At 44.2% G+C, this 27960-nt stretch overlaps 1 protein-coding gene and 1 long non-coding RNA gene across 5 annotated transcripts in view; one reads left to right on the forward strand and one right to left on the reverse strand.

The window, feature by feature from the left end:
• Positions 1 to 27960, reverse strand: part of LOC309343017 (uncharacterized protein) — a 275823-nt gene that overhangs the window by 175323 nt on the left and 72540 nt on the right. Inside the window, exon 2 of one of the 4 annotated variants that reach the window (XR_014157072.1) lies at positions 2074 to 2196. The exons of the other annotated variants lie outside the window; for them this stretch is intronic. The gene's annotated coding sequence lies outside the window, so the exon portion shown is untranslated. The remainder of the gene's footprint in view (positions 1 to 2073; positions 2197 to 27960) is intronic. 4 annotated transcript variants of the gene reach the window in all.
• LOC309343022 lies at positions 4078 to 20180 on the forward strand. The gene is made up of 4 exons (XR_014157078.1): positions 4078 to 4107; positions 5995 to 6076; positions 17533 to 17609; positions 19869 to 20180. It is a non-coding gene; the product is annotated as an uncharacterized lncRNA (long non-coding RNA).

Below are 27960 nucleotides of genomic sequence, written 5' to 3' on the forward strand. Positions count from 1 at the left end.
ATCAATAAATGTCCCCACATTGTGTGTAAAGACAGAGCAACAGAACAACAGAAAACAACAGGTTCTAATTTCCCCTCCCATTACCCGTTGCATTCTATTATGCACTTTGTTATATTAGTTATCATCCCCAAAAATTGCCGTTATATATAAATACACCATGATGAAACTAGTTATTCTTTTGACATCTCACTGCCCCCCTTGCAGCAATGATCCATTGTGTGGCAAGTCTGTTCACAGCAAGGCTGAGCAAAGGGGCCTTTCTGAACATTAGAAGAGCCTGCTGGATCAGGCCCATGGCCCATGTAGTCCAGCATCCTATTCTCACAGTGCCCTCTCAGATTCCTGTGGGAAACTCCCAACCAAGACCAGAGCATAAGAGCATGTGGGTTCCAGAAACTGATGTTCAGAAGCATTGCTGCCTCTGACTGTTAAGGGTTTACATTGTACTGGGTGACCTTGGTCCAGTCACCATCTCTCAACCTAACCTACCACACAGAGTTGTAGTGAGCGTAAAATGGAAAGGGGGAGAACCACGTATGCCACTTTGAGCTCCTTGGAGGAAAGGTGGGATAGAAACATTAGTACAGTGGTACCTTGGGTTACAGACGCTTCAGGTTACAGACGCTTCAGGTTACAAATTCCGCTAACCCAGAAATAGTACCTTGGGTTAAGAACTTTGCTTCAGGGTGTGAACAGAAATTGTTCGGTGGCGGTGGGAGGCCCCATTAGCTAAAGTGGTACCTCAGGTTAAGAACAGTTTCAGGTTAAGAATGGACCTCCAGAACGAATTAAGTTCTTAACCCGAGGTACCACTGTAGTAGTAGTAGTAGAATTTCTCTTTCCAGTTTTGCCTGTCACATTTTCAGTCTAGCATTCAAGAAATAGCATTGTTTTTTTGTCAAAGAAAATCACATTCATTTTATACTTTAAAAAATAGTAATAGCTCTTGTAGCTTATTTAGAAAAAAGTGCTGAGAAATACCAGTGAACTTAGGATTTGTTGCTATACATACCGACACTACTGTGCACATAACAAAATGGCTGTTTGGAGAAGAGGTATAACGGTAACTCCTCTGAGCTATGCTGGTTTCTGGCTTGAATCTCAGTGGATACTCAGAAAGTATGCTGCCAGTTGTGCACACACACACATACACAATCAATGAACCTCGAGTTATCAGTCTAGCTGCTGCTCTGACTTTGATTGCCTTTAAGTGTATGATGGCAAAGGGCCCATTGTGAGAAGATGCTATTAAATTTGCATTAAATTGTTACTAAATTCATAATATCATCTGTGAATACCAACTAGCCTCATAATGATAGGCCGGGAACAAAATTACAGAAAATTGTAGTCTCTCTTTGCTTAGAAATTCTGCCTATTATGATGAAAATTGTGAGGGGAAACCCAGGCAAACTGTTTAGTATTATAAGAAAGTAACAGTATTCATATCTGACCCCTGGTCTGTAATAAAGATGATTGCAAAAAGCTGTGTGCTGATCAGAGGAGGCTTGTGCCCCTGGCTCTGCTCCCCTAAGCTAGTCCATGCCTTTCTCACCAGCTCACTTTTCACCTCCTGTTCCCTGAGTACAGCATTTTACTGAGGTGAAAATTCTGTGCCTAGGCGCTACCATTTCAGCTTGAAGGTGGCAGCTCACACAACAGAAATGTTCTTCACAAAGAAAACTAGTGTCAGGGAGAAGGGTCTGCAGAGGACAAATGCCCATTTGTAGGGACAGTTTAGATACAAGCCACTCTTGCAAATGGACATTGCTGGGCTCACTGTTTACGTCAATCAGTTGACTGGCACAGACAGTGAGCACCTTCAATGTCATCATCTGATGCCATAATGACATCAAGTGGTTGACAATGGAAAGCTCCACCCACCTGGAAATTTGGAAATGGGGTTCCTGGACATAGGACGGGACACACCAGTGGGCACTTTGCTGAGGCCCATTCATATCTGGATCAGGTCATGTCCAGACAGCTGGAACATCAGAGCAAGTCATCTAGATCTAGAAAGACTGGATAAGCAGATGAAGCAGAGGTGGAAAAAGCAAAGCCAGAACTACATATTACCTGTAGTTCCATGGTTATTTTCCTGTAGACTTTCCTTCTTAGAATAAAGCAGCTGCAGATGCCTTCAGGCTAAGCCAAGGATCAGTGGGCTTCTCAACATGTCCCCCTCTTGATCTCTACAAACTATGAGGGAGAAGATTCAGTGACTTCTATCCTTATATACATCACTCAATCAGAAGTCAGCTGTGGTGGTTTTCTGCTATAAAAGAAAGTTGCTGGTTATGTGTAGCTCTGCTCCAAAAAGGAGGAGGGAGTCTGGACCTTCAAACGGGAAGGTTTGATGACACTCATCGCCCATCATGCTGACAGGCCCTTAGCTTATCATGGATATAGTGACAATTGCTAAGACTTATAAAGTGAAAAGGATAGCTAGCAGCACACAATAAATGGGATAGCTCCAATCACACTGAAGTTTGAAAAAGAAAAGAACTCACTTGAAACCATCTTGCCCAGTTTCTCAAAAATCTCAGTTTAGAATCTGCTTCAAGATGCCAGGTTCACTTTAGAAAAGCAATCCCAAAAGACAAACATTTCCCCCATACGCTTAAATGTTTTGCTCGCACTCCAGCATATATTTCATTCTTCTATATTACTCTCTAATGAAAGATTCCTTATTCTGAAGCATCTCTTGTCCCTTTTTTACTTTCTTGGCAATAATGAAATGCTCATACAATCAGAGTAAGGGTATTTTGTACCATCAGAATAATTAGTGATCCCTATTCTGTAGTGATAAGAACATCTGGAAATGTAGCAGCTGTTTGGGTCTGATGTAAAAGAGATAAAGGACACCAAGAAGGTGACTGTTTTTCATGGACTATTGGATCCACACTTCCTACAACATGATATGGAAACCACAAAAAATGCATGCTTATTTCACTAAGAAATCAGTAAGTCAATTACCTCCCTACTGGGGAAAGCAAATATTACTTAATTTGGACCTTGTAAACATTTCCGTTAGAAATGACTTATAGGTATGGCAGCAAAACAACATCAAAGGATGGCTATCTCATATTGTAGCTGCCTACTGAGACATCAATAGCAGCCAGCCCAGCTCAAGTCATTAGTCAATGTCTTGGAGAACAGCCAATATTAGAAACTTCAGGGAAATTCAGTTTCCCCCTAGAAGACATTTGTGGACTCACCTACAGAAAGGGAAATTTCTAGAATCCCTTACAGGAAGGTTTAGGCGATGAAAAATGTGTGGTTTTAACCACACTGCTATAATCATAAATGTCTTAATTATCCACAGAAATATCTCATCCTATTTGAATCCTGCTAAAACATTTAGGTTTCTGCCCTCAAACCACATATTCTAAAGTAGGACTATCACAGGATTCAGGCTGCAATAGTTCATTCTGGCATGCTCTCTCTGTTTGTCTGACACAGAGATGTGTGTGTGCACATATGTCTATATTTTCCTTCTTCCAATTAGCTAAAGGAACACCAAAATTATTACCCCATTTTATCAGTGTAAAAACTCTGAGGTGGGTATGAGATAATCAGCCTCATATAGCCAACATGTTTATCTCTAATTAATGTATGAAGGGGTTAAGACCATAGAGTTAGCTGTCCTGCCAGGCTTAGCTAGGTCAACCCCCTTCACGTTAGGAGGAAGGGTTATGAAGCCTTTTTGCACCATAAGAACCCTTCCAGGAAGGAGGTCTAAGCTGGATGTTCCATGGCATAAGCAAGCCATTTTTGTGTTTCTATGCAAATAATTTAGAAACTCACTACTTTGGAATGCTTGTCTTTTCTGAATGCTGTATGGAGAAGCACATGAAGAAAACCATTTTTAACTTACCAAACAGGTGTTCTTTTTCTATGCTAAGGGAAGTATAATTTAAAGATCTAACAGTATGTATTTCCACGCTCTACTTTGCTGCATATTTTATGATTTTAAATCTCTGCTGGGGTTCTCTCACCAAAGAGTATTTGCCCCAAACCTGGATCTTGGCATCCAGGGAATTCTCCTTTATACCTTTTTTTTTTTCCCTTGCCACCAACAGCTCTGAGGAAGAAGGGCAACATCTAAATGTGAGAATAGATGGATGACATTTTCCTTTAAACATATTTTTCCTTTGACCATAATACAAAAACTAAACTAGGATAGGCTGGCATTAACTGGCTCAAGGTCACCTACTTAGTTAAGTGGCTGCAGAGGGATTTGACTGGACCAAGTCTACCTCGCCCACAACTGGACCTATGTGCCTAAACATATTCCAAATCCACTTAGAGCTTGCACTTTTCTCAGGGAGAGTGGGGGGAGCATGAAATTTCAATTTCAGGTGAAAAATAGGGGCCCTTGCATTTCCTTTTCCCTCTATGTAATTCGCATTTTCCAACAAAATATGTGAATTACAACCCATCTACTTTTCAAATTTTGCAGTTCTCCAAATTTTGTAATGCAGGTCTCCAACTAAATAAATGTGGACAAAAATGTATATATTAGGCGAGAACATGCATAAAATAAATGTATTAATGAAAATACAGTATTAAATGCATTATGAGGATATTGCTTGCAAAAATGTGTATTTCAGGCACAATTGTACACACACACAAAAATTGCCTATCTGGAAAAAATTGCACTAAAATGCTGATGATTTTTATGAGCATGTTTTATAAAATGATGACGACGACGACAAACTTTTGAAGAAATGTGGAGACTTAAGGACTGGACAAATGGGAAACTGAAAGAAACTTTAGCTGCCATATTTGCCGCTCCCTACGATAAGGTCTTCAATGTGATTGCAGCAGCTTAGTGGAACTTGGATGCAGGGACAAGACAACTGACTTCTATTTTCTCTTTTAGAAACCTACTGAAGACTTTTCTATTTCATTAGACTTTTGTCAACTGAACTGTTATTAGTTTTGCCTGTGGCTCACACTGTTAAACATAGGAGTGACTGATGCAGTGTGGCAGTACTGCGCAGCTATCCTCCCAACCCCAGCATCGCTGCTATATAACTGGACAGGGCAGATTGACAGTAGGGTTGGGGCTCCATTAGAGCACTGGTGGGAGGGTTGGATTGGTTCTGCTAGTACACCTGCACAGCCCTGACCTTGCTGCCATTCTGCCCCTCTGTGACACTGTCCCAGGTACAAAGCAGCAGCGCCAGTTTTAGGAGGGTAGCTCCACCACTCCCTGTTATAGGATGCAATCTTACTTGTTGTTTAGTGCTGTTTTATGACGGAAGCGGGTGGTGCTGTGGGTTAAACCACAGAGCCTAGGACTTGCCGATCAGAAGGTCGGCGGTTCAAATCCCCGCGACAGGGTGAGCTCCCGTTGCTCGGTCCCTGCTCCTGCCAACCTAGCAGTTTGAAAGCACGTCAAAGTGCAAGTAGATAAACAGGTACCGCTCCGGCGGGAATGTAAACGGCGTTTCCGTGCGCTGCTCTGGTTCGCCAGAAGTGGCTTAGTCATGCTGGCCACATGACCCAGAAGCTGTACGCTGGCTCCCTCGGCCAATAAAGCGAGATGAGTGCCGCAACCCCAGAGTCGGTCACGACTGGACCTAATGGTCAGGGGTCGCTTTACCTTTACCTATGATGGTTTTAATGTAACTGTTTTGTATTTCTACATTTTGTTCACCACTTGGATATTTTTATAGATAGGCCATCTACTAATTTTCTTTTTAATAAATGGACAAATACAAATAAAATCCTTGTCAATGTTGGTGGCAGCCTTATTCAGAGCAGCACAAGCGTTCCCTTCGTGTTATTGAACATCTTCCCTTGTTTATTCTAATGTATTCATTAAGGCCTAAAACATTACTTGTTTAAGTGTGCCTATTGGCAGGCTTTTCCAAGGCTGTTCCTGACTCACTCCTCCAGAAGGAGAAAATTCTGATGCAGTCCTTAGTAACATATTGCATCTATATTAAAATTGCTTCCTCTGTTTGCTTTTTCCGCCCTTCTTTCTAGTTGAAGAGTAGAAGAAAATAGCCTTGGGGTCTAAGCAGATGTTTTTGAGAAGTGGTGCCTTCTGGGAAGAAAGGAAGAGCAGGTGAGGTCACTAAAAGGTCACTTAGAAAGAGTTTAAAATGCCAGGAATGGCATATTGATTTTTCACTTTTCTTATAAAGAAAAAGTAAGTAAATGCACTCTTAATGTCCTCTGCTCCAACTGCTAGCAATGTTTGTTCTACAGACTATGCAAGCTAAATGGAGCTAACAAATGTATCCTGTGGAACTAGCCTTTTTTAAACCTGCAGGTAAGGGTGTGCAAATAGGACAGTGTTAGCTTCTCTTGGTTTTTCATTTTTCCAACCTTCAGTTCAGCTCTTCACATTTCCACATCAGCTTGCCGTATGAAAATTCTTCAGCATTACAGTGCAAAATTCCTTTTTTGCATGGAATTTCCCCTGATATACACATTTTTGCAAAGCACATGTCTCTGACAATATAAAAACAGATTCTCAGGACCTCAGGTGCTGGATTCCTTCCTTGCAAGGCAAATCTTACAGACACAAGGAGCACACGCAGTCCTGTCTGTCTGGAGTCCTACAGATCTCTTTGCAATTCATTTGGTAATTGCTTCCATACATCCGTTTTCACGCCAATGTTAATTGTTTCCATTTAGTTCCTTATCTCTGACATACATTCCTATCTCAGCGCTTCACTTTGAAAGTGGAGCCAGTCCCTGAAGTCATTGCTTTCATTTTGGCTGGCTAGCTGGAATTCCATTGTTAACCAAAGACAGTCGAGAAACCATTGACCCAGAGTTGGAATGGACAGGCTTTAAATCAGAAATAAACTGCATGGGATGTAGTTGGACTAAAAATAATCAAGGTTAGTAAGAAGAAAAGCACTTGATGGATAGTGAAAATCCACCTAACAATTGAACAGAAACGAAAGGAGCCAATAGGTAGGTACACTTCTGTCTGTTTGACAAATCCCTTTATCTGTTAACAAAATCCATGTTTCTTGCATGTCTCAAAAGGATCAGTTTCTTTTATGCTAGTGATGCTGCAAAACCATCTGCCTATTTCTGCTATCCCATAAGAATCTGGCTCTTTCACATTACTAGTTTTGAGCAAGCCCCCATCCCTTGCTGGAAGTTTGCCAGAGATGACTTCACGTGTAATTAATGGAAGCCCTATCTGGCTATGTTGCACAGCAGTAGCAGCTAATGATCAAAACACCTCCTCCTATTAAGTTACCAAGTGAGACAAACTGTTGGTCTGGCGAGAGTTCTGTTTTCCCCACCACAGGCTTTCTTTGGATCAAACTACAGGGACGCAGGTGGCGCTGTGGGTTAAACCGCAGAGCCTAGGAATTGCTGATCAGAAGGTCGGCGGTTAGAATCCCCGCGACAGGGTGAGCTCACGTTGCTCGGTCCCTGCTCCTGCCAACCTAGCAGTTCGAAAGCACGTCAAAGTGCAAGTAGATAAATAGGTACCGCTCCGGTGGGAAGGTAAACGGCATTTCCGTGCGCTGCTCTGGTTCGCCAGGCTCCCTCAGCCAATAAAGCGAGATGAACTCCAGAGTCGGTCACGACTGGACCTAATGGTCAGGGGTCCCCTTTACCCTTTACCTTACAGGGCAATCACAGAGGTATGTTGAACATGCAGTTTGTCTTGTTCACAAACACCGATACAGTGGTACCTTGGGTTAAGTACTTAATTCGTTCCGGAGGCCCATTCTTAACCTGAAACTGTTCTTAACCTGAAGCACCACTTTAGCTACTGGGGCCTCCCGCTGCTGCCACGACACCACCACACGATTTCTGTTCTCATCCTGAAGCAAAGTTCTTAACCTGAGGTACTATTTCTGGGTTAGCGGAGTCTGTAACCTGAAGTGTATGTAACCTGAAGCATATGTAACCCAAGGTACCACTGTAAAGCTGGTGGACCCAGAAACATAACTCCGGGCTATACTAAATAGAGTTTTGTTACAGAGGAGAAGGAAAATTGTTTACAACCCACCCCACCCTACCTAGCACTACACAACACTGCATTGCAGTGAAGTGGTTAGATCAAAGGTCTAGGACCTGGAAGACCAGGGTTCAAATTCCTGCTCAGGAAGCTCACCTTGGGCCAGTCATGGTCTCTCAGCCTAACTTATCTCACAGGGTTATTGTGAGGATTAGATAGGGATAGGAACAATGATGTACACCATCTAGAGCTCCAGTGGCAGTGGAAATGAGACATAAATATAATAATAAATGATTTTTTAAAATAAGTGATTTCCCCCCCATGCTTGGTTCACTTTTGAGGGCTAAGTGCTTCAGAGCTACTAAAGCACAAGGTAACACAGGGAAAGGGGGGAGATTTCAAGCCCCTCTCCTCTGGGCTCATATTTTGTGTAAAAAGTAGACCTCCGTTCCTCTACGTTATATGTGATTGGAGCAACTATGAAGCTGTGTATACAACTTTTCATTAAAGCACATTCTTCTCCTCAAAGAATTCTGGATACTGTAGTTTACCCCTCACAAAATTACAGTTCCTAGCAACCCTTAAGAAACTATAGTATCCATAATTCTTTTTTGGGGGGGTGCACTTCAAATGTGCTTTAAATGTACAGTGTGTATACAGCCCGTGTGTAACAAACTCATGACTGTGATACATAACTAGTTTGGCCATACACCTGGAGAACAGTGGAGCCCCACTTCATAAAAATGTATAACAGGAGAGCCAACCCAGTGCCATTTTATAGTACAGTAGACTCGTAGCTGCCAGCCCTAGGCATGTAGGTCTAAGAAAGGGGGGCCAATTAATATATTATCCAGTGTATGTATTCCTGTTCCACTTTTGCTGTCAGAATTACAGATTAAGAGATTGGATTTCCTTTCCCCAGTGGCCAATCAACACATTTCCTTTCCCCAGAGGCCAATCAACACATACATAAAGTGACACAAGGAAAACCCTTCAAGCACTTGCTTTACCCCTTTCACTGACCCATAGTTTTAAGGAGAAATCTGCTTCTATTGCTGTGCAGCAACCCAGCACCTAACTTCCTCAATAGCAGACTTTGTTTCAATAAGAATAGGCAAAAATACTTCACTTGCTCTGGCAGCAACTGCCACATGAGATATCTTTTCTCCCAAAGAGGTTGGGTACTCCCTTCTTAGCCCACTCAGACACAGGAAGTAATTCCCCTTCTTTCCTTTTCTCAGATTAACCATGGTTTGCATCTTATGTGTATGATGCAAATCATAACCGACAAACAATAATCCCCTCAAAAACCACAGATGGTAATCACAGTCTTCAAAGTGTTTGCAAACCATGGTCACAGCGCACTTGGTTTGTGTTAACCATGGCTTGTTTGGGTGCAAGTGTAATGTGAAACCACGTTTAATGCTCAGAAAGGAGGGAGAACACCCCAGAGATTAAGAAAAGGCTGGCTCCCAGTTTGCAAACCATTGTTTCCCAGGGAGCCAGTGGTATGTCTGCCATGGGCCGGTATGATACCCATGAGTCTTTCACCTTTTTAAATGATGTCTGAAATCATGTCGCAGTTATAGCGTCTGGGTTTCATTAAGCTACCTAACAAATTAATTACTTGAGAAATTAGATGTAATGCATCGCAAAATCTAAGTGCTGCTGAACTTCCATTTAGTACATAGCTGTAGAAGATGCTAGCTAAATCACAGACAATGATGAGTGAAGTTTGGCTTCAACTGGCGGCGAGTGTTGGCTGGGTGAATGTGTGACTAAGTAGCAATAAAGATTTTAGTAGATGCTGGAAAATCCAAAGCCTGATTAATGTATCTGTGAAAACTTCTCTATGAAAGCCAAGCCGTTATCTCTAGATAGCTACGAGTCGCCATTAAAATTGAGTTAAAGCTATGGGAAGAGTTGAATTCTCAGGCCTCATTCACAAACAGCATTGCACTCGTGGGAATACCCTTTTTATGTATATGATGTCACAACAAGAGGTTTTTAGTAGCCTGATTTGTTCGCAGTCGTACCAGAGACTTGACAACATTCTGGGTGTAAAAAAGGGGATGCAGCTGGAAAATGGAGTTTTAGCTGCACAGACACAATGGTGGGATTTATTTTAAACTTGTCAGAAGAGAAGCTTTTGAACTGCTTGGAAGTTTCTTCCATGCTTGAAGAGGGCACAGTAAAGAAGCCTAGGCAAACCGAATGGGTAACGAATTCTCCCTGTATATGTTCTACCTCAATACATGTTATGCCTCCACTGCTGGAGGCAGTATTCTTCTGAATACTAGTTGCAGGGAATCACAAGTAGGGAGAAGGTTGTTGCACCCAGGGCCTGCTTACAGGCTTTCCATAGACATCATCTGCTTGTCTACTGTGACAACAGTGCTGTGCTTGATGGGCTTCCCATAGGCCTGTTTCTGGTTGGACACCGTGAAAACAGGATGCTGAATGATATGGGTCTTTGGCCTGCTCCAGCAGGGTCTTTCTTGTTCTTATGTACTTGAGCATTATGAGTAAAAGCAACAGGAGAGCAGGGCTGTGCCAAGAAGTCTCAGGGCTCTGCTGTCATGTTGAGCAGCCATTCCACCAGGCACCTCTGTATCCAGCACAGGGCCTGCAGAGAGGGCAACTTTCACACAAACAGCTATACACACAGATCCCAGGGTGAGGAGCTGATGGCATACCCTCCAACATATCTCCGATGAACATAGGGACGTCCCATTCCATCATGATAATTTTACCATTTATACCCCACACATCTTCCTGGGTTTCCCAAGCCACTCCATGCAGCTTTCAACATATATAAAAACATAATAATAAGAAGAAGAGTTTGGATTTGATATCCCGCTTTATCACTACCCTAACGAGTCTCAAAGCGGCTCACAATCTCCTTTCCCTTCCTCCCCCACAACAAACATTATGTGAGGTGAATGAGGCTGAGAGACTTCAGAGAAGTGTGACTAGCCCAAGGTCACCCAGCAGCTGCATGTGGAAGAGCGGGGAATCGAACCCAGTTCACCAGATTACGAGTCCACCGCTCTTCACCACCCTACCACACTGGCTCTCACATTAAACATTTTAAAAAAACATTCCCTATAGAGAATTGCCTTCAGATGGCTCGGGAGCCAGATAATTCCATACCCTCCAACATTTCTCCAATGAAAATAGGGGTATCCTAAGGAAAAGTGGGACATTCCAAGATCAAATCAGAAACTGGGACGGCTTCTCTAAACTAGGGATGTCCCTGGAAAATAGGGACAGTTGGAGGATCTGTAATGGGCATGCACGACTACCTGGTGCAACCCCCACCTCCAGCTCATGTACAAGACCTGTCTACTAAACATTCATCCTGGTGTGTTTACAGAGAGATTAGATGTCATGGACTGGCTGGACACAGGAAGAGTGGGAGGCACTAGCTAGGGAACCCCCAAGAGAAGATGGTTCAGATCCTGGGAATTGGTGGTGGGACAGTCAGAGGAAGTGGTCAGAGGAAGAAGAGGGGGAAGCTTGGGAGGAGGAGGTGTTGGAAGCTGAAGAGGTAACAAGGTTTAGTGAGCTGCAAGAATATGTGACAGAGGGAAGTCCTAAATCAGAATCCGAAGCAGGAATCAGGCTGATGAAGAAGCCAGAGAGTCTCCTCTTTCTGCTGCAACAAGCCTTCCTGCACCCTAGGCTCCCAGGACCTGTAGAGGTATGAAGAGGGAGGTGCAGAGACAGGCATGTTGGTGGAGTATCAGATTGCTTGGGAAGGACCTGTGGGAGTGGGAGATTTAGGCTGCTGTGGGAAGGCGGGGACTTTCAGCCTCCGCAACTGCCTCATAGGGACAAGACCCACGAGAAGAGTTGCCATACTCATTAGGCCTGGGACCCCTGAGCAGGTCTTCTTTATTTCTTCAAATAAAGAGTTAACTCACTTACTCCATGTGATTTATTATTGGCTGGTGCCCTGACATTAGACAATGTTCCATCCCACACTTTCCAGGGCATTTTTTCCATCGCTTTCCATATCACAGAAAGGTCTGATATTCAATGGGGAAAACAGGTTTGTTGCACAAGACCTCCCAGTCAACTAGAACTGTGCAACCTAAACTGGCTGATAAGTGATTAATCAAGCTGTTTGATCCTTTTTACATATATATTGATCTGTTCTGGTTTGGGATTAACAGAAATACGGGGGGAGGGAATAGGTCATGTTTCATTCAAGCTTAAGAAAATATAAAGTTGCAGGTTCGTGTGATTCCCTGGCTAAAAACACCTTGTATCGCTGCTTGAAGGCGGGGGGGGGGGGACGGACCAATTTAGCTGCTTTTGTAACAACCTTGATTGTAAAAACAATATGCCCTCTTGGCATTATGCACCATGGTTCCTTCTGTACGCTATAATTAAGATGAGTGCAGTTCTATATTTTGATAATAACACGGTCTAATCTCTTAGGGGTATTGGGGTACTAGGGAACTGTAAAGGCCTGAAAACATTTCCATTTAGAGCTGAGACCAAATTTCTCAGAACGTTTCAGAGAAAATTGTTGATATTTTTCTTTTCCTAACCCCTCTAGAAAAAAGGTCACTTTGCATAATTATCTGTGAACATTCTTAGCCATTTTCCTGGTTATTCCCAGGGCTTTCTTTATTTCAGCATCCTAATGTTGGGGGGTGTGGTGGGAGAGGGGGGGGGGAGTAGGTGTTTGCAATTGCTAAACAACTGGTCAGTCAAAAATCTCAGGTGATCTACAGCAAATCAGTCAGAGACATTCCAGTAGATTCTGATCTACCTTCTGCTCACCCCTGTCTTGATGAGGTGTTTTTGTTTTATAAGCCAGGAGGTTGCGCTACATTTAGGATTATGATGGAGGGGGGTTAGGGTGGGGGAGGATATAAAAACATTTAAAGGTTGGGATGATCCTTTGGGTACTCATAAAGATCAGCCAAATACACGTCTGAGGAGAACCGCAGGAGAGAAACCATCTGTTCCAAGGTGACCAGTACATTACTAAGGAATAGGTACCTCCAAAATCTGCTTCTCATCACCCCATAACTGTCACACATGACAAACTCACTTCCTACTGAAGAGTTAATAATACAAGAGAAAAATACTGACTTGAAAATCTGTATCCATTGGATGTTAAAGGCATGGTGGAGTTCAGAGATAAGGGAACCACACCTTAAGGCAACAGCAGATTCAGAAAGCAGCAGGCTAAATCTCAGGCAGTAACCTTCCATCTACCCTTTAGTGCTCACAAGTATTTATCACATTATTTTGCAGTGTTTACAATCAGTTCACATCATCCTTCCTTCCTTAATCTGGGTTCTTTTTAACGGAAATGGATTGAGAGAGAGAGAGGAGAGGTATATATAGAGAGAGGTATATATATAGAGGTATATATATGTGTGTATGAAAGTATGTAGACCAGTGGAGGAGGGGGTTTATAAAGGCTTCCTCAACCTTGGCCCTCCAGATATTTTGAGACTAGAATTCCCATCATCCCTGACCACTGGTCCTGCTAGCTAGGGATCATGGGAGTTGTAGGCCAAAAACATCTGGAGGGCCGAGTTTGAGGAAGCCTGGCTTATCACCTCCTTCCTACTGGTCAAACTATCTGATGACCAGGGTTGGGGCGATTTCCAACCTCATCAGGGCACTGACCTTTTCCCAATTGTCACATCCCTACTGCAATTTGACCCCAGCCCTCTCTTTTGCAGAGTATGATTCAACATAATCCCAACTCAACCATAAAGCACGGTAGGTGACCACAGCCCAGACACTCTCTGTTTCAGCCTAACCTACTACACAGGGTTGTTGTGACGATAAAATGGGGAGGAAGAGAAATCTGTATACCACCTGGAGTTCCTTGAGGGGGGAAAGGTGTTCACTGCTTGCAATGAATTGCTTCTAATATAAACGTAATGCTAACTAAACGAACAAAATCCATCCAATGAGCACAGATCTTAAACACCCGGCATGTAGTGGGTGCAGGGAGAAGCTCTGTAAAAGGACATTGCAACAGAAAGGCAGGGGGAAGAGGAAGGCCCATCCTTGTAAGAACATAAGAGCCTGCTGGATCAGGCCAATGGGCCATGTAGTCCAGCATGCTGTTCTCACACTGGCCAATTGGATGCCTGTGGGAAATCTGCTAGCAGGAGCCACATGCAAGAGCCCTCTCACCTCCTGCTGTTTCGAGTAACTGGTATCCAAAAGCACTGCTGCCTCTGATTGAGGAGGCAGAGCCAGGCCATATTGGCTAGAATAAGGTTACCAGATTTTTTTCAATGAATCCGGGGACACTTTTCAACTTCCTACTAAATAGATGGATTTTATCACGGGGACTGATTTGTAAATACAGGGACTGTCCCCAAGAAACGGGGACGTCTGGTAACCTTAGGCTGGAAACCATCGACAGCCTTAAAGGTAAAGGGAACCCTGACCATTAGGTCCAGTCGTGACCGACTCTGGGGTTGTGGCACTCATCTCGCTTTATTGGCTGAGGGAGCCAGCGTACAGCTTCCGGGTCATGTGGCCACCATGACTAAGCCGCTTCTGGCAAACCAGAGCAGCACACGGAAACGGCGTTTACCTTCCCGCCGGAGCGGTACCTATTTATCTACTTGCACTTTGACATGCTTTCGAACTGCTAGGTTGGCAGGAGCAGGGACCGAGCAACGGGAGCTCACCCCATCATGGGGATTCGAACCGCCGACCTTCTGATCGGCAAGCCCTAGGCTCTGTGGTTTAACCCACAGCACCACCCGTGTCCCTATCGACAGCCTTACCCTCCATGAAATCATCAGCACTTCACTACTACAAAACTCCTTTCTCGGTTGCCTTGACTAAAAGAAGCAGCTGGCAGGGTTTTATTAAGCACATCTGTGTGCAACATGCAGTTTAGGTCTATACGTTCCAGTAATCAGCATAAATTGAAAGTGTATCTCATGCGTACATCAGCAAGCCTTCCTATTTAACTGCTACAACTTCATCTGAATGAGACACAAACTGATTGAAACACTAAGGACTTCGATGAGAGTTCATCCTTTTGAACTTCTAAAAAAACGTTAACATGCGTGCCAAGTGTCCCAATTTTCCAGGGACAGTCCTGAAATTATGAAAGCCATCCCAGGTTCTGATTTGATCCTGGCATGTCGCTGTTTCCCTTGCCAGCACTGCCACCACTGAGCTCAGGGAAGAGGGTGATCCAGCACTTGTCCTGAGCGGCGGTAGCTGTGCGGGAGCATCCCGTTTTATCTCCATGGCCTCTCCACTGTAGCGGCTGCTGGAGAACGGGGGAGGAGGAGGAGAGGTTGCTGCCACTGAGGCCCAGCACTGGCTCCCCAGGGCAGGTAGAGGGCAAGGCAGTCCAGGGCGGAAAGAAATGGGGAGCCTAAGGAGCACAAGGAGTCTTGGTTGTTGTTTTTTTTAAGCTTTGCATACACATCTAATCTTGCCCCTTTCTAAAATTTATCGGTATATGTTTTTCTTTTTATAAATCTACCAAAGAATAAAATAATCAGGATTGAGGGGTTTTCTCAGGATTGTTGAGGGTGTGTGTGCTGTGACCCATTGCGACACTTGCCTTTCTTCTGCTAGGAAATGTTCTATGGGGGTGGGGAGCAAAAAATGGGGGGGGGGTTTGAGGAGGGTCAGTTGTGAGGGTGAGAAAGGTCCCTACAGTGGTACCTCAGGTTACATACGCTTCAGGTTACATACGCTTCAGGTTACAGACTCCGCTAACCCAGAAATAGTGCTTCAGGTTAATAACTTTGCTTCAGGATGAGAACAGAAATTGTGCGGCGGCAGTGGGAGGCCCCATTAGCTAAAGTGCTGCTTCAGGTTAAGAACAGTTTCAGGTTAAGAATGGACCTCCGGAACGAATTAAGTACTTAACCCGAGGTACCACTGTATTTTCATCTGAGAAACGTCAGGGGGTATGTGTTAATGTTTGGGTAGTACCGTACTGGCCTGAATATAAGCCACACCTTTAAAATTGAGGGGGGGGGGAGAGAGAGAGAAAAATACCCGAATATAAGCCGCTCCATTTCTTGTTGCTCCTGGCTGCATCCTGAGCGGGGGGCGAGAGCCGCGCTGTGTTGCCGGCAGCCTTTCCCCTTCCTCGCTCTCTCCCTTCCCAGCCTTGGGGGAGAGGACAAGGGACTACACACAGAGCGCTTAACCGGAGCGCTTAACCACGCTCCTGGTACTGTTTGCCCTGGCTCCTGGCTGCATATCATAAGGTCGCAAATAAGCCGCACTTTAACTTTTCGCAGTCAGAATTTGGGGAAAAAGTGAGGCTTATATTCAGGCCAGTACGGTATATGTCAAGCATAGGCAAACTCGGCCCTCCAGATGTTTTGAGACTACAATTCCCATCAACCTTGACCAATGGTCCTGTTAGCTAGGAATGATGGGAGTCGTAGTCTCAAAACATTTGGAGGGCCGAGTTTGCCTATGCCTCGTATATGTTGTCTGAAACAATAAACCTTTAGCTCTAGTCCTCTTCAGATGCTCAGTTTGAATGTGCAAAGGGGCAAGCATAAATGGTCAGAAGGAACCCCACCCAACTCGAAAACACTGTACCTCAGTGTCCCTAAATGACAGGTGCACTCTCTGGCCAATGAGTGGTCAGCATGAGTCAGAAGGCGAGTGGCTCATTTGCACATAGGATTTCCAACACAGATGGAAGTGCTAGTCAATCAGGGTTCCCATCCTGTCTTGGAGACCCAACCTGAGTAAGGCAGCCGCTCCAAGCACACATCAGGCAGGGACCATGTCCAGTATATGCAGTATTATTAAGGGAAAGGGGGCTTGCCCTACAAATTCCTGTGTGCCCCTTTGTGCATTCAGACTGATCATCTGAAGGCAGCTCATGCTGCAGGAAAACGTGCTTATTTTGACATATGGATCCTTGTTTGAGAAATTGCGTCAAAATAGTTTTGGAATCTCCTTCAATATTTTGTTCAATATCTCCAAATATGCTTTCCCCAAAATTCAGTAACCTTTGTTATTTGGACAATAACATTTTCCAAATGTTTAGCTAGGTTTCTGGTTAGCATTATGATATGGGTGTCTCATGCACTTGATAAAAAATGATAGTTCCTATTTCCCTCCACGTAATGTTAGAAGGGGACTCTCTAGCTGTTGGCTGGATACGCCACAGCAGGAGCCCGTTCAAACAGAAGCAGCAAATGTTCCAAAGCTGACCTTACAGTCTGCTGCTGTTACCCTCCTATCCCCCGATCCTTCTCATGTGTTCCTACTCGCCTACTTATAGAAGCAGTTGATCATGCACCAAACAAATTAGCACAAAGATCAAAAGAGTATAATTCCGTCTTAAATTAATTCTCATGTGGCATAATCAGAAGGAAAGGCTGAAACGTACGCTCAGGCACATCTCATGAGCATTTATTTCTGTTTTCTGTTTTCTTCTCCACTGGCCAGCCGAGCTCCAATGTAACATAAGCTGCTCGGCTTTCATGTTTGATTATGTAAGATATCAGTTGGTATCTGAATTTGTCTGCGCTCCTCTTCCCTTCTCTTCTATGCCCACTCCTTTTTCTTTATATCTATCACAACTCTTCAACTGGAAGCCATTATTAACCATGGAGGACCACCTTGACTGCACTGGCAGGAAGGATGGCAACTAAGGCTGCAACCCCAGTTACCTGTGAGTAACACCAAGTGAACTCAGTGGGACTTACTTCTGAACGGAAATGGTTAGGAACGCACCGTTAGAAAGTAAACGTCTTCTACAGGAAATATCCAAGTGTCTGGTGAATGTTGTGTAGGCCTTTTATGAAATGGCCTTGAACTTTTTGTCATAGGTGGCAGCTCTCTTGGTTAAGGGTCACACCAGCCTTTGCTAACCTGGCACCTTCCAACTGCCGTGCACTACAACTCTTAAACAACCAAAATACCTGGAGGGCACCAGGTTGGCAAGATGCTACAGGGGTGCATCTTCTGGTACAAGGGTTTCTGGGCAGGGAATCAAATCATTACAGATTATTAGTTTGGTTCCAGTTCAGGTACAGCTGTGACTGCAGTTCTGGTTTGATTCTGCTTCAGGCCAATAAAGGCTGAGTAGATGCCTGAATAGATTCAGTTCTTCTTCCTGAGGAGAAATGTAAATATAATTCACATGACTGTGCCTATTTGCATATGCCATGCAGTGATTAATGTCACAGAGATATTGTACCCTAATCTCAGTACTAGATGGTTAATCACACCAGACAGAAAAGCCTGTACAGGAAGTTGGAAAAGAGCTAGAAGGGGAATGGGGAAGAAATGCAGGAACTGTTTGCTGATTCCAGATTAGAACCCCTCCTTGAAAGACAAAATGGAATGTACATATATAGAAAGATCAAACGATAGATACATATTGATCAATTGCATCCACCTCCATGCCAGCAGATTCCCTCCTTATGGTTTAGAACCCAGTTGAGAGGCCCAGAAGGTTTGGGTGGTGTGTGCGCACAAAATTAAATTAATTAATTATTATTTATTTATTTATTTATTTATTTATTTATTTATTCCCCAACCATCTGGCTGGGTTTCCCCAGCCACTCTGGGCAGCTTCCAACAAAATATTAAACTACAATAGTGCTTCCCTAAACAGGGCTGCCTTCAGATGTCTTCTAAAAGTCTGGTAGTTGATTTCTCTTTGACATCTGGTGGGAGGGCGTTCCACAGGGCAGGTGCCACTACCGAGAAGGCCCTCTGCCTGGTTCCCTGTAACTTTGCTTCTTGCAGTGAGGGAACCACCAGAAAGCCCTCGGCACTGGACCTCAGTGTCCGGGCAGAACAATGGGGGTGGAGACGCTCCTTCAGGTATACTGGACCAAGGCCATTTAGGGCTTTAAAGGTCAGCACCAACAGTTTGAATTGTGCCCAGAAACATACTGGGAGCCAATGTAGGTCTTTCAAGACTGGTGTTATGTGGTCTCGGCGGCCACTCTCAGTCACCAGTCTAGCTGCCACATTCTGGATTAGTTGTAGTTTCTGGGTCACCTTCAAAGGTAGCCCCACGTAGAGGGCATTGCAGTAGTCCAAGCAAGAGATAATTAGAGCATGCACCACTCTGGCGAGACAGTCTGCAGGCAGGTAGGGTCTCAGCCTGTGTACCAGATGAAGCTGGTAAACAGCTGCCCTGGATGCAGAATTGACCTGTGCCTCTGTGGACAGCTGTGAGTCCAAAATGACTCCCAGGCTGCACACCTGGTCCTTCAAGGGCACAGTTACCATTCAGGACCAGGGAGTCCTCCGTACCTGTCCGCCTCCTGTCCCCCCCAAAAAGTACTTCTGTCTTGTCAGGATTCAACCTCAATCTGTTAGCTGCCATCCATCCTCCAACCACCTCCAGACACTCACCCAGGACCTTCACTGCCTTCACTGGTTCTGATTTTAAAGAGAGGTAGAGCTGGGTATCATCTGCATACTGATGAACACCCAGCCCAAACCCTCTTATGGTCTCTCCCAGCGGCTGCATGTAGTTAAAAAGCATGGGGGAGAGGACAGAACCTTGAGGCACCCCACAAGTGAGAGCCCAGGGGTCTGAACACTCATCCCCCAACACCACTTTCTGAACACGGCCCAGAAGGAAGGAGCGGAACCAAGGGAGATTAGGAACCAATTGTCCCATCAAGGAACCAAGTGACAGTAGTGGCTAACTTGCAAGGAGAATATGGAATCAGAGGTGTCCCAAGATGAGGGGAAAGGGCAGGAGACATGTTCTTTCCCAGACAAATAGCCTGGGAAAGTTATACATAGACGTTATAATTGAATAATCTTCTGGAAATTGAAATAAGACTCCAACCCTAATAATGGTTCCTTGAAAGCCAATGCAGTCAAAACCAATAGGACTTACTTCAGAGGAAATATGTTGAGGATTAGAGCCAAAACGTGAAATATTCCATTATTTCTCTTTCAGGAATCTAACACAAGGGATAAAGCTGGCTTCTTTATACCAGAAATCTAGTGTGATTAGGGATGTCAGAGAATTCCAACAAAAAATGAAGGAGGAAGCAGAAATTGCTGCAATTCGTGTGTTTGCTTGCCATCAGGAATAGAAATTAGTCAAGTGAATAGGACGGCATTCATTTACATTGCTGCTGGTGGTTATTTTAATTCTGCAAATAATACATAGTTGATCACAGGGATTTAGATTATCTTCACATTTCCTTTGCACTGAAATGAATGTAAGTTACCTAAGTTATATGCCGTGGAACAGAAGCTGAGGCGTTGATCCAACAAATGACACCCACCTTGCACCTTCCTTAGGAAGAGTGGTGTGGGCTCAGCAAGGGGCCAGAGTCCTGGGACTCAGCAAGCAAACAGGCACTTCTTTGAGTGGCTTAGCTCTGTGAGGTTTGCTCACACCAGTGCACCAGTTTGCCAGAAGAAGCAGGCTCCTCACTGAGAGGAGGAGGGGTTAGGTTAGGGACGTTCCTTTGACAATCTACTTGAAACAGGAGTTTCAGACCCTAAGGAGGGACCAAGACCTCCCTCAGCATCTGACACTTCTTGGGGCCCCAATTCCACCATCCCCATCCCACTGGGACTTTCCCAAGGATTCTCCAATTCCCCATCTCCTCCCACTTCTCCTTTGGGTCGGACCATCCCCTCCATGACATCTCATGAGCCTCATGAAATTGACAGGGGTAGTCCCTTAAATAAAACAGGAATTGTTAGGCCTTTTCTTCTTAATCACATTGAAGCCATTGAAGCCATGCCAATAATAAGACCTGCTTTCACACGGCTTCTCAAGCTAGCAGCTGCATCCATTTCTAGATAAAGACACATCATTTTCACATTTCTTTCCAGCACATTTCTTACATAGGGGCCAAGCACTACATAACAAAATGACTTGTCAGCAACCCTTTTGCAAGCCCAGCGTGCAGTTATATGGTCAGGCTCCAAGAGTCTGAAATAAGGATTTAATTTTTATGTAATGAGATGGGTTCAGGATCCTAATTAAATACAAAATTGATGATTAAAATATATTTAGCTTTAACAACTGTGCCATAAGAGATGCATTTATTACAAAGCTGTTGAACCTCAGTGGCTGTGTTCTCAATCAATTAGCAGCTATTTCATGTTCAATAACTGAAGCCAACCCAGTTTAATTAAACATAAAGTTCAGGCTATGTAGGACACTGTATAAACCGCTTCCTCCCCACTCCCTGCCCCCACCATGCCTTTTTAACACAAAAACTTCTACACAGCCCTGACATTATTTTGAATGAAACGTGATTTAACTTGCTGGGTTTGCTTTGAAAGAAGGACCCCTAAAGAATCGCTATAGGTAGTTAATTCGATTGAATGGCAAGATTTTTGCTCTGCACCTTTATGTCTATCACTGATAAAATTGTGGGTGGGATGATATGCTTAATTAACCCTGTAATTCTTAACATGTGGGCTAATTAGCATATAAATTAGGGTTTCCTTTGGATTATGTGCCTGATGCAGGAGTCTCTTCTATGCAATTTAGTCCTCTGGCAGGAAGATAGTGCGGCTTCTCACACGGGTAGATTACATTAATATTCAAATAGTGCAAGTGTTCCTTTCTACCTTGCTAACCAATCATCTCTTCCATAGAGTTTACTGATGCAGAAGCCTACATTCTGGAAAATCTATGCCTTTATGCATTTAAGCCTGTAACGACTAGGAACGTTTCTGATTACCGGAGTGATTTAAAAGCTTCTCGCTTTACATGCCATTTCAATGTCCTCTCAAAACCCAGCAGGATTCCAGTACGCGTTCGCTTGCATTACTGCCTAAAATCAGAGACCTACTAGTACTTAATACTTTTATTCCCAATGAAAAACAAACTCTTCCAATGCTGTTAAGAGGAAGAGGTACTTTATGAGGCCATATAGAAACAAAATATTCCAGTGCAATGTAAACTATATAGAAACATCGGATGAGTAAAAAAAAAAAAAAAAGCATCGAGCTAAAGAAAGTTGGTTAAAGCACATACTCTTCAGATGACTATCTGAAGTTTTTGAAAGCATTAATGTATCTGCTTTGAGAAATGTTCCTGCATAGGGGCATCAGGGTCCAGCCGGGTCAAAGCAATGTCCCATCAAGCCCAGCATCCTGCTCCCTCAATGGCCAGCCAGATGCCTAAGGGAAGCTCACAAGCAGTTTATGAGCACAAGAACTATCTCCCCACTTGCGATTCCCAGCGAGTGGCACTCAGTGGCATGCTGTTTCCAACACAGGTCTTCGAACTGAACTGCATTTGGGCCTGCCAAAATGTAGCTTCCTCATATAGACCCCGGATCATTGGGTCATAGGAATTTAGGAAGCTGCCTTATACCAAGTCGGATCATCAGGCTCAATGTTGTCTGCCCTGAGCAGCTCTCCAGGGTCTCAGACCGAGGGCTCATGAAACTCTGCTTGAAGATGCCAGGGATCAAACCTGTGACGTTCTGCATGCAAAAGAGATGTTCTAACCCAGGAGTCAGCAAACTTTTTCAGCAGGGGTCTGGTCCACTGTCCCTCAGACCTTGTGGGGGGGCAGACTATATTGGGGGGGGGTGAACGAATTCCTATGCCCCACAAATAACCCAGAGATGCATTTTAAATAAAAGCACACATTCTACTCATGTAAAAACACCAGGCAGGTCCCACAAATAACCCAGAGGTGCATTTTAAATAAAAGGACACATTCCACTCATGTAAAAACACGCTGATTCCCAGACCGTCTGCGGGCTGGATTGAGAAGGTGATTGGGCCAGATCCGGCCCCCAGGCCTTAGTTTGCCTACCCATGTTGTAACCCACTGGCCTATTTATTGGGCCCTTCCCAATAAAATGCACAACCCTACAGTCCTACAATCCTGCACAGGAGCCATAGGATATTGCATACCTCCCTCTCTGCAGCAGGCGTGCCTCTGCTATGAAACTAAGGAAGCTTCAGCTTCAGGGCCTCCTAATCCCGGAGGGGCCCCAGAAGTGACTCTAGTCTACATTGCTTAAAATTTTGGGGTCTATTAGATGCAACGAGAGTCGCACAACTCAAAAACTATAAGGTGTAGGAAATTTTTATGCACACCAGAGACTTTGACATGTGAGATAATCCAGTACAGCAATTCTAATCAAAATCTGAGGTGTTGTAGTTAACTTAAAAATGGCTGGTGATCTGTCATGCAGCAATCCCATTGGAGAAGGTAACAGTGGTTACCCAGACATCATTGCTGGTTGCAAAGAGGAGCCCCATATAAATTCAAGCTGCAGGAACCCAAAAATGTAAGTCCGCCACTGCTCTGCAGACAGAGAGAAAGATCTGCCTCTCAGCTGCCACCACACAAACCTCCTCAGCAGCCCCATCTCCTTCCTCAGAGCTTTGATGGCAGGAGAGGGGGGAGCATTACTATGCTCCTTACAATTGAGGCATATGCCACAACTAGGTTGGCAGCACTTATCTTTCTCCATACTTCCAGATCTTTATGCCTTATCAAACAATCGCTTAATCTGCATAGTAATCTCCTTCCGAGTAGGGCTTCCTTCAAATCTAACCTCCATAGAGCTGTCCTCCTCTTATTTCCGTTCACTCTGAGGTGGCCTAGCTTTCTAAAATACACAACGGCCCCGAGAGGGAATTTGAATTCTGCCCCAGCTTCTGCATTGGGGTGAGCAGAAAAGCTGCTGAAAGTATCTTTAATCCCTCCCACACAGACATACACACACACCTCCCACTTGCCTGCCATCAAAACCAAGAATTGCATATTTTGCATATAATTGGCCCCAGGCACGCTTATGAAAGTGGGGAATAGAAAAGTACAGTTCTTCTCACTTATAATGTATCCTGCACAGTATCCTGCTCTTACTTATCTAAGGGTGCATTCATATATTAGAGTACATTAAATAATTTCACAGGGAAAATTACCATGGAAATTGTGAAACTCTACTGCACTCAGGGAAATAAATCCTTGAATAATTATTCAGCAGAAGTACTTCTGGCAACCTGCCTTCATCGGCAAAAATTCAAACATGTGAAAAAGTGGAAAATAGATTTTCTTCATTTTCAACCCAAAGCACGGTATTTATTTATTTTTTATTTGCTGTATTTAGAAACCACTTTTCAACACACTGCAGCCACAAAGCACTTTCCAATGTGACCAATAAAATAACACAGCATTTACAAACATAAAACACAATTAAAAGGCTCATAAATTAGCAACAGTGCAGTGCTTCTGCACAATAAATAAAGAAATCGTAAGCTCCAGAGCAAGCTTAGCCAAATCTTCAAAATGCATGGGAGAACAGAGAGGCTTTGATTAGGCTATGGAAATTTATCAGTGGTTTAGCCATCCATACTTCCAAGTGGAGAGTATTCCATAGGTGAGGCATAACTACAGGGAAGGCCTTATCCCGGTCCCCACACAATGAGCAACACTCAGTAAGAAAGCCCTTGCTCAGCTGATCTCAGAGCTTGGGCTGGTTGATAATATGAGGAAAGGCATTCCATCAAATGCCTAGGTCCCAAGGCATTCAGAGCTTTATATATTGGAATCAACTTCTTAATTTGAAGCCCAGCAGTATATAGGCAACCAGTACAGATCCAATCATGACAGGTGTTGTATGGCATTATATCATAAAGGTAAAGGTAAAGGGACCCCTAACCATTAGGTCCAATCGTGACCGACTCTGGGGTTGTGGTGCTCATCTCGCTTTACTGGCCGAGGGAGCTGGCGTACAGCTTCCGGGTCATGTGGCCAGCATGACTAAGCCGCTTCTGGCGAACCAGAGCAGCGCACAGAAACACCATTTACCTTCCCACCGGAGCGGTACCTGTTTATCTACTTGCACTTTGACATGTTTTTTAACTGCTAGGTTGGCAGGAGCAGGGACCGAGCAACGTGAGCTCACCCTGTCACGGGGATTCGAACCGCCGACCTTCTGATCAGCAAGTCCTAGGCTCTGTGGTTTAACCCACAGCACCACCCGCGTCCCACACATTATATCATAGTACCCAGCTGGTGCAGAATGCTGCTGCTAGAGTATTGCTGGGCATTATATCATAGTACCCAGCAATACTCTAGCAGAAGCATTCTGCACCAGCTCCAATTTCTGAACTGTCTTAAAGGACAGCACTATGTAAAGTGCATTACAGTAATCAAGACAGGCAGTTATTAGGGTGTGCTGGCGATCCTGCCAGAGCTGGAAGCGGACCTGGGTCTTGCGTGACACAGATGGATCGGTGAGCACCCCCAGACTATGTACCTGCTCCTTCAAGGGCAGTGCAACTCCATTCAGAGCAGGCCAGACACCCAGTTTCCTGCCACAACAACTACCTATCTACAGGAGCCCTGTCCTGTCAGGCAGGGCTGACACTACCATGAGCCTTCCTGAGGCAGTTGCCTCAAGCAGCACTCTGGGAGGGGGCAGGAGGTTTGGATCTCCAGATACTGGCTCAGCTTGTCCCACCTCATGCAATAAGTGCACGACTGAACTAGGAACTAAGCCCAGGTTCCCCAGGTTTCAGAACTGACCACTTGCCACAACTAAATACTATCCTCATTGTGTGGGTTATCCAGTGGAACGGATTGTCAGTAGATTCAGAAGAAAAGAAAGTATACGTATTTAGCAGAGCTGGATGACTTTCAAAGGCATTAAACCAATCACGGAAGGTGGCTCTGTCAGTGGCACTTAGTCAGGATGGCTAAACTGTACCCCTGTTTCAGAGGAAGTGTGCCACTGGATACAAGTTGCTGAGGAGCAACAGCAGGAGAGAACTACTGCCTTCATGCCTCCCTTGCAGGTTTCCTGAGGCAATTGGTTGGCCATGGCAGTCTGAACCAGGAAGGTTTTTAACATGTTGTGACAACCTATAAACTGTGGGTTAGCATGTGCTACATACATGGGCTGTAGTGTGAGGGACTGGATCAATGCTCTTGCTTGTGTTGTGTGTGCTTTTAAGCTTTCTTCTTGCTTGTATGTAATTTGGCCATACAGTTTAATTAGGAAGCTGTTGCCACCTTATATACGTCATTTATAGCATGCTGTAACCCAAAAGCATACTATAAAGATAGCAGCCATTGATTTAAAATAAAAAGTAAAAAAAATAAAAATAAAATAAGTGTCTCTCTATCCCAGATAGACTTGCTATCTAAATAATGACCACTGACTTAAATGGGACTTCTGGACAACATATGTAGGACTGGGCTGTTAATTCAAATTGTGCACTGGAACAGATTTGCTCAAGAACTGTAGAAATAATAAGATGGTTCTGCTTTCCTTCGAGAAAGCTCCCTCCCAAATAAATAAATAAATTTGACTTTCTCTTCTTCTTCTTCTGTTTATGGGTGCATGCTCTATGTGTTTCCTTCCAGGGGAGTGTTTCTCATTTCTCCATTCCGAAAAGAATTCTGTGCATAAAAGCCTTGGCCTAATTTCACAGCTTGCCATCTGGCGGACCCACGTCTGTACTGTCGTTGGACTCACTTGAGCTCTGGTGCACCCAGCAACGGCGAGAAACCAAAGCAACTGAAACCACTCAAGAGAAGATTAGAAAACAGAAGGGAAACTGTCAGTCACCAATGGAGCTTGCACTTTGCCAGGAAAGAGGGGGAAAGGAACTTCACTCTCCAAGGGCAATTATGTAAATGTCAGTGAGTTACTGAGCATTCATTTGGAGGCCATGGTGCACAAAATGACAGGGATGAAAAATCTGTGTGGCGAGGGAATGAAGTGCCTCAAACCTCAGGAGTGGGAAATGTGATCAATGTGTCAGCTTTTGAAAGGTTAGCTCTAGGAGCATTTGTGTCACTCAGTTATGAGGCCAGCGAAAAAAGATCTGGAGGATATAGAAGGATGCATCAGAGGATGTAGAAAGATAGCATGGGGTGAATGAATGAACAGGTCTGTGCTGCAGAGAGACAAATGGGACATGATCCAGTGGCTGGCAAACACACATCCAATTTTCCCTGGAGATGTCTTCCTATGGCAGCACCTCCTGCAAATGGGCTCTCATCTGTGCTTGGTTGGGTGGATTATAATTTTCCATCACTGTCACTCATCCCATCTTCCCTGCTACTTAATTGTCTGAAGCTAGGGAGATCTGTGAAGAAGACACGGAAGACAGCACTTAAAACCTATCTAAAATCTATCATATTCCAGGCATCAATCCTATATTCCAATCAGCAACCGGTCTTTGACAGGACATCCAGTGAAGTTTAACTGACAATGTCCTAAAACATTTTGGAAACCAATCAGATCCATCAGCCAGCCATTAGTGGTGGGCTGTCTTAATTGATCCACCACTGCTGCAGAGGCTAAGTGGTACAGTAATAGCCACACTAACTGAAACGTATCTGACCATGGTAAGGAAGTTGTTATTGCATCCCCTCTCACAATCCTATCCACTAAGCTTCATGCATGACCTGCCATATGTGCTGGATGAATTGGATGCTGAGACAGATTCATCTTTGCCATGGTGGTCAAGAAGTCCCAAGTTGCTCCCAACAAAGAGGTCTCAGCACTACAAGATTTGGTGGCCTCTAACACCATCTCAAACACCTCTGATGGTGTATGATAGTGAGATGATCAGTACAGTCACAGATACAGAATCTTGTGGACCTTTGCAACAATGCCCAACCCCACTCACTTGCTCATGAAAACCAGAAAACCTAATTGGGTGCATCTGAGCCAACATAAATGAGCTCCCCTACCTCTCTATGCCAAGACTTGGAAAATTGGATGCCAATTGGACAGCCTACCTGGCATTTCAAACCAAAAGGGGTGGGCTCTAAGGGCAGCCAGCTCCTCTCCCTAGGCTGTCTAGGCTTCAAGAAGAACCAGAAAGAGAGAGGCATTCAGAAATAACTCCACTGGATTGAAAGCACTGGTCTTCTATTCAGCATCATAGAAAATAAACACTTTTAAAAATACCTATCTGCATTTATTTCCTGGATTCTATCTAGCTTAGAAAATTAATCATTAAAACTCATTTACTTTGCACTTTTCCTTACAGTTCTGAGTTGAAAGAGATTTTTTTTAAACCCACACCAGCAAACA

The sequence above is a fragment of the Podarcis erhardii genome, assembly GCF_964252035.2.
Source record: "Podarcis erhardii genome assembly, chromosome: 5".
Classification (NCBI taxonomy): Eukaryota; Metazoa; Chordata; class Lepidosauria; order Squamata; family Lacertidae; genus Podarcis; species Podarcis erhardii.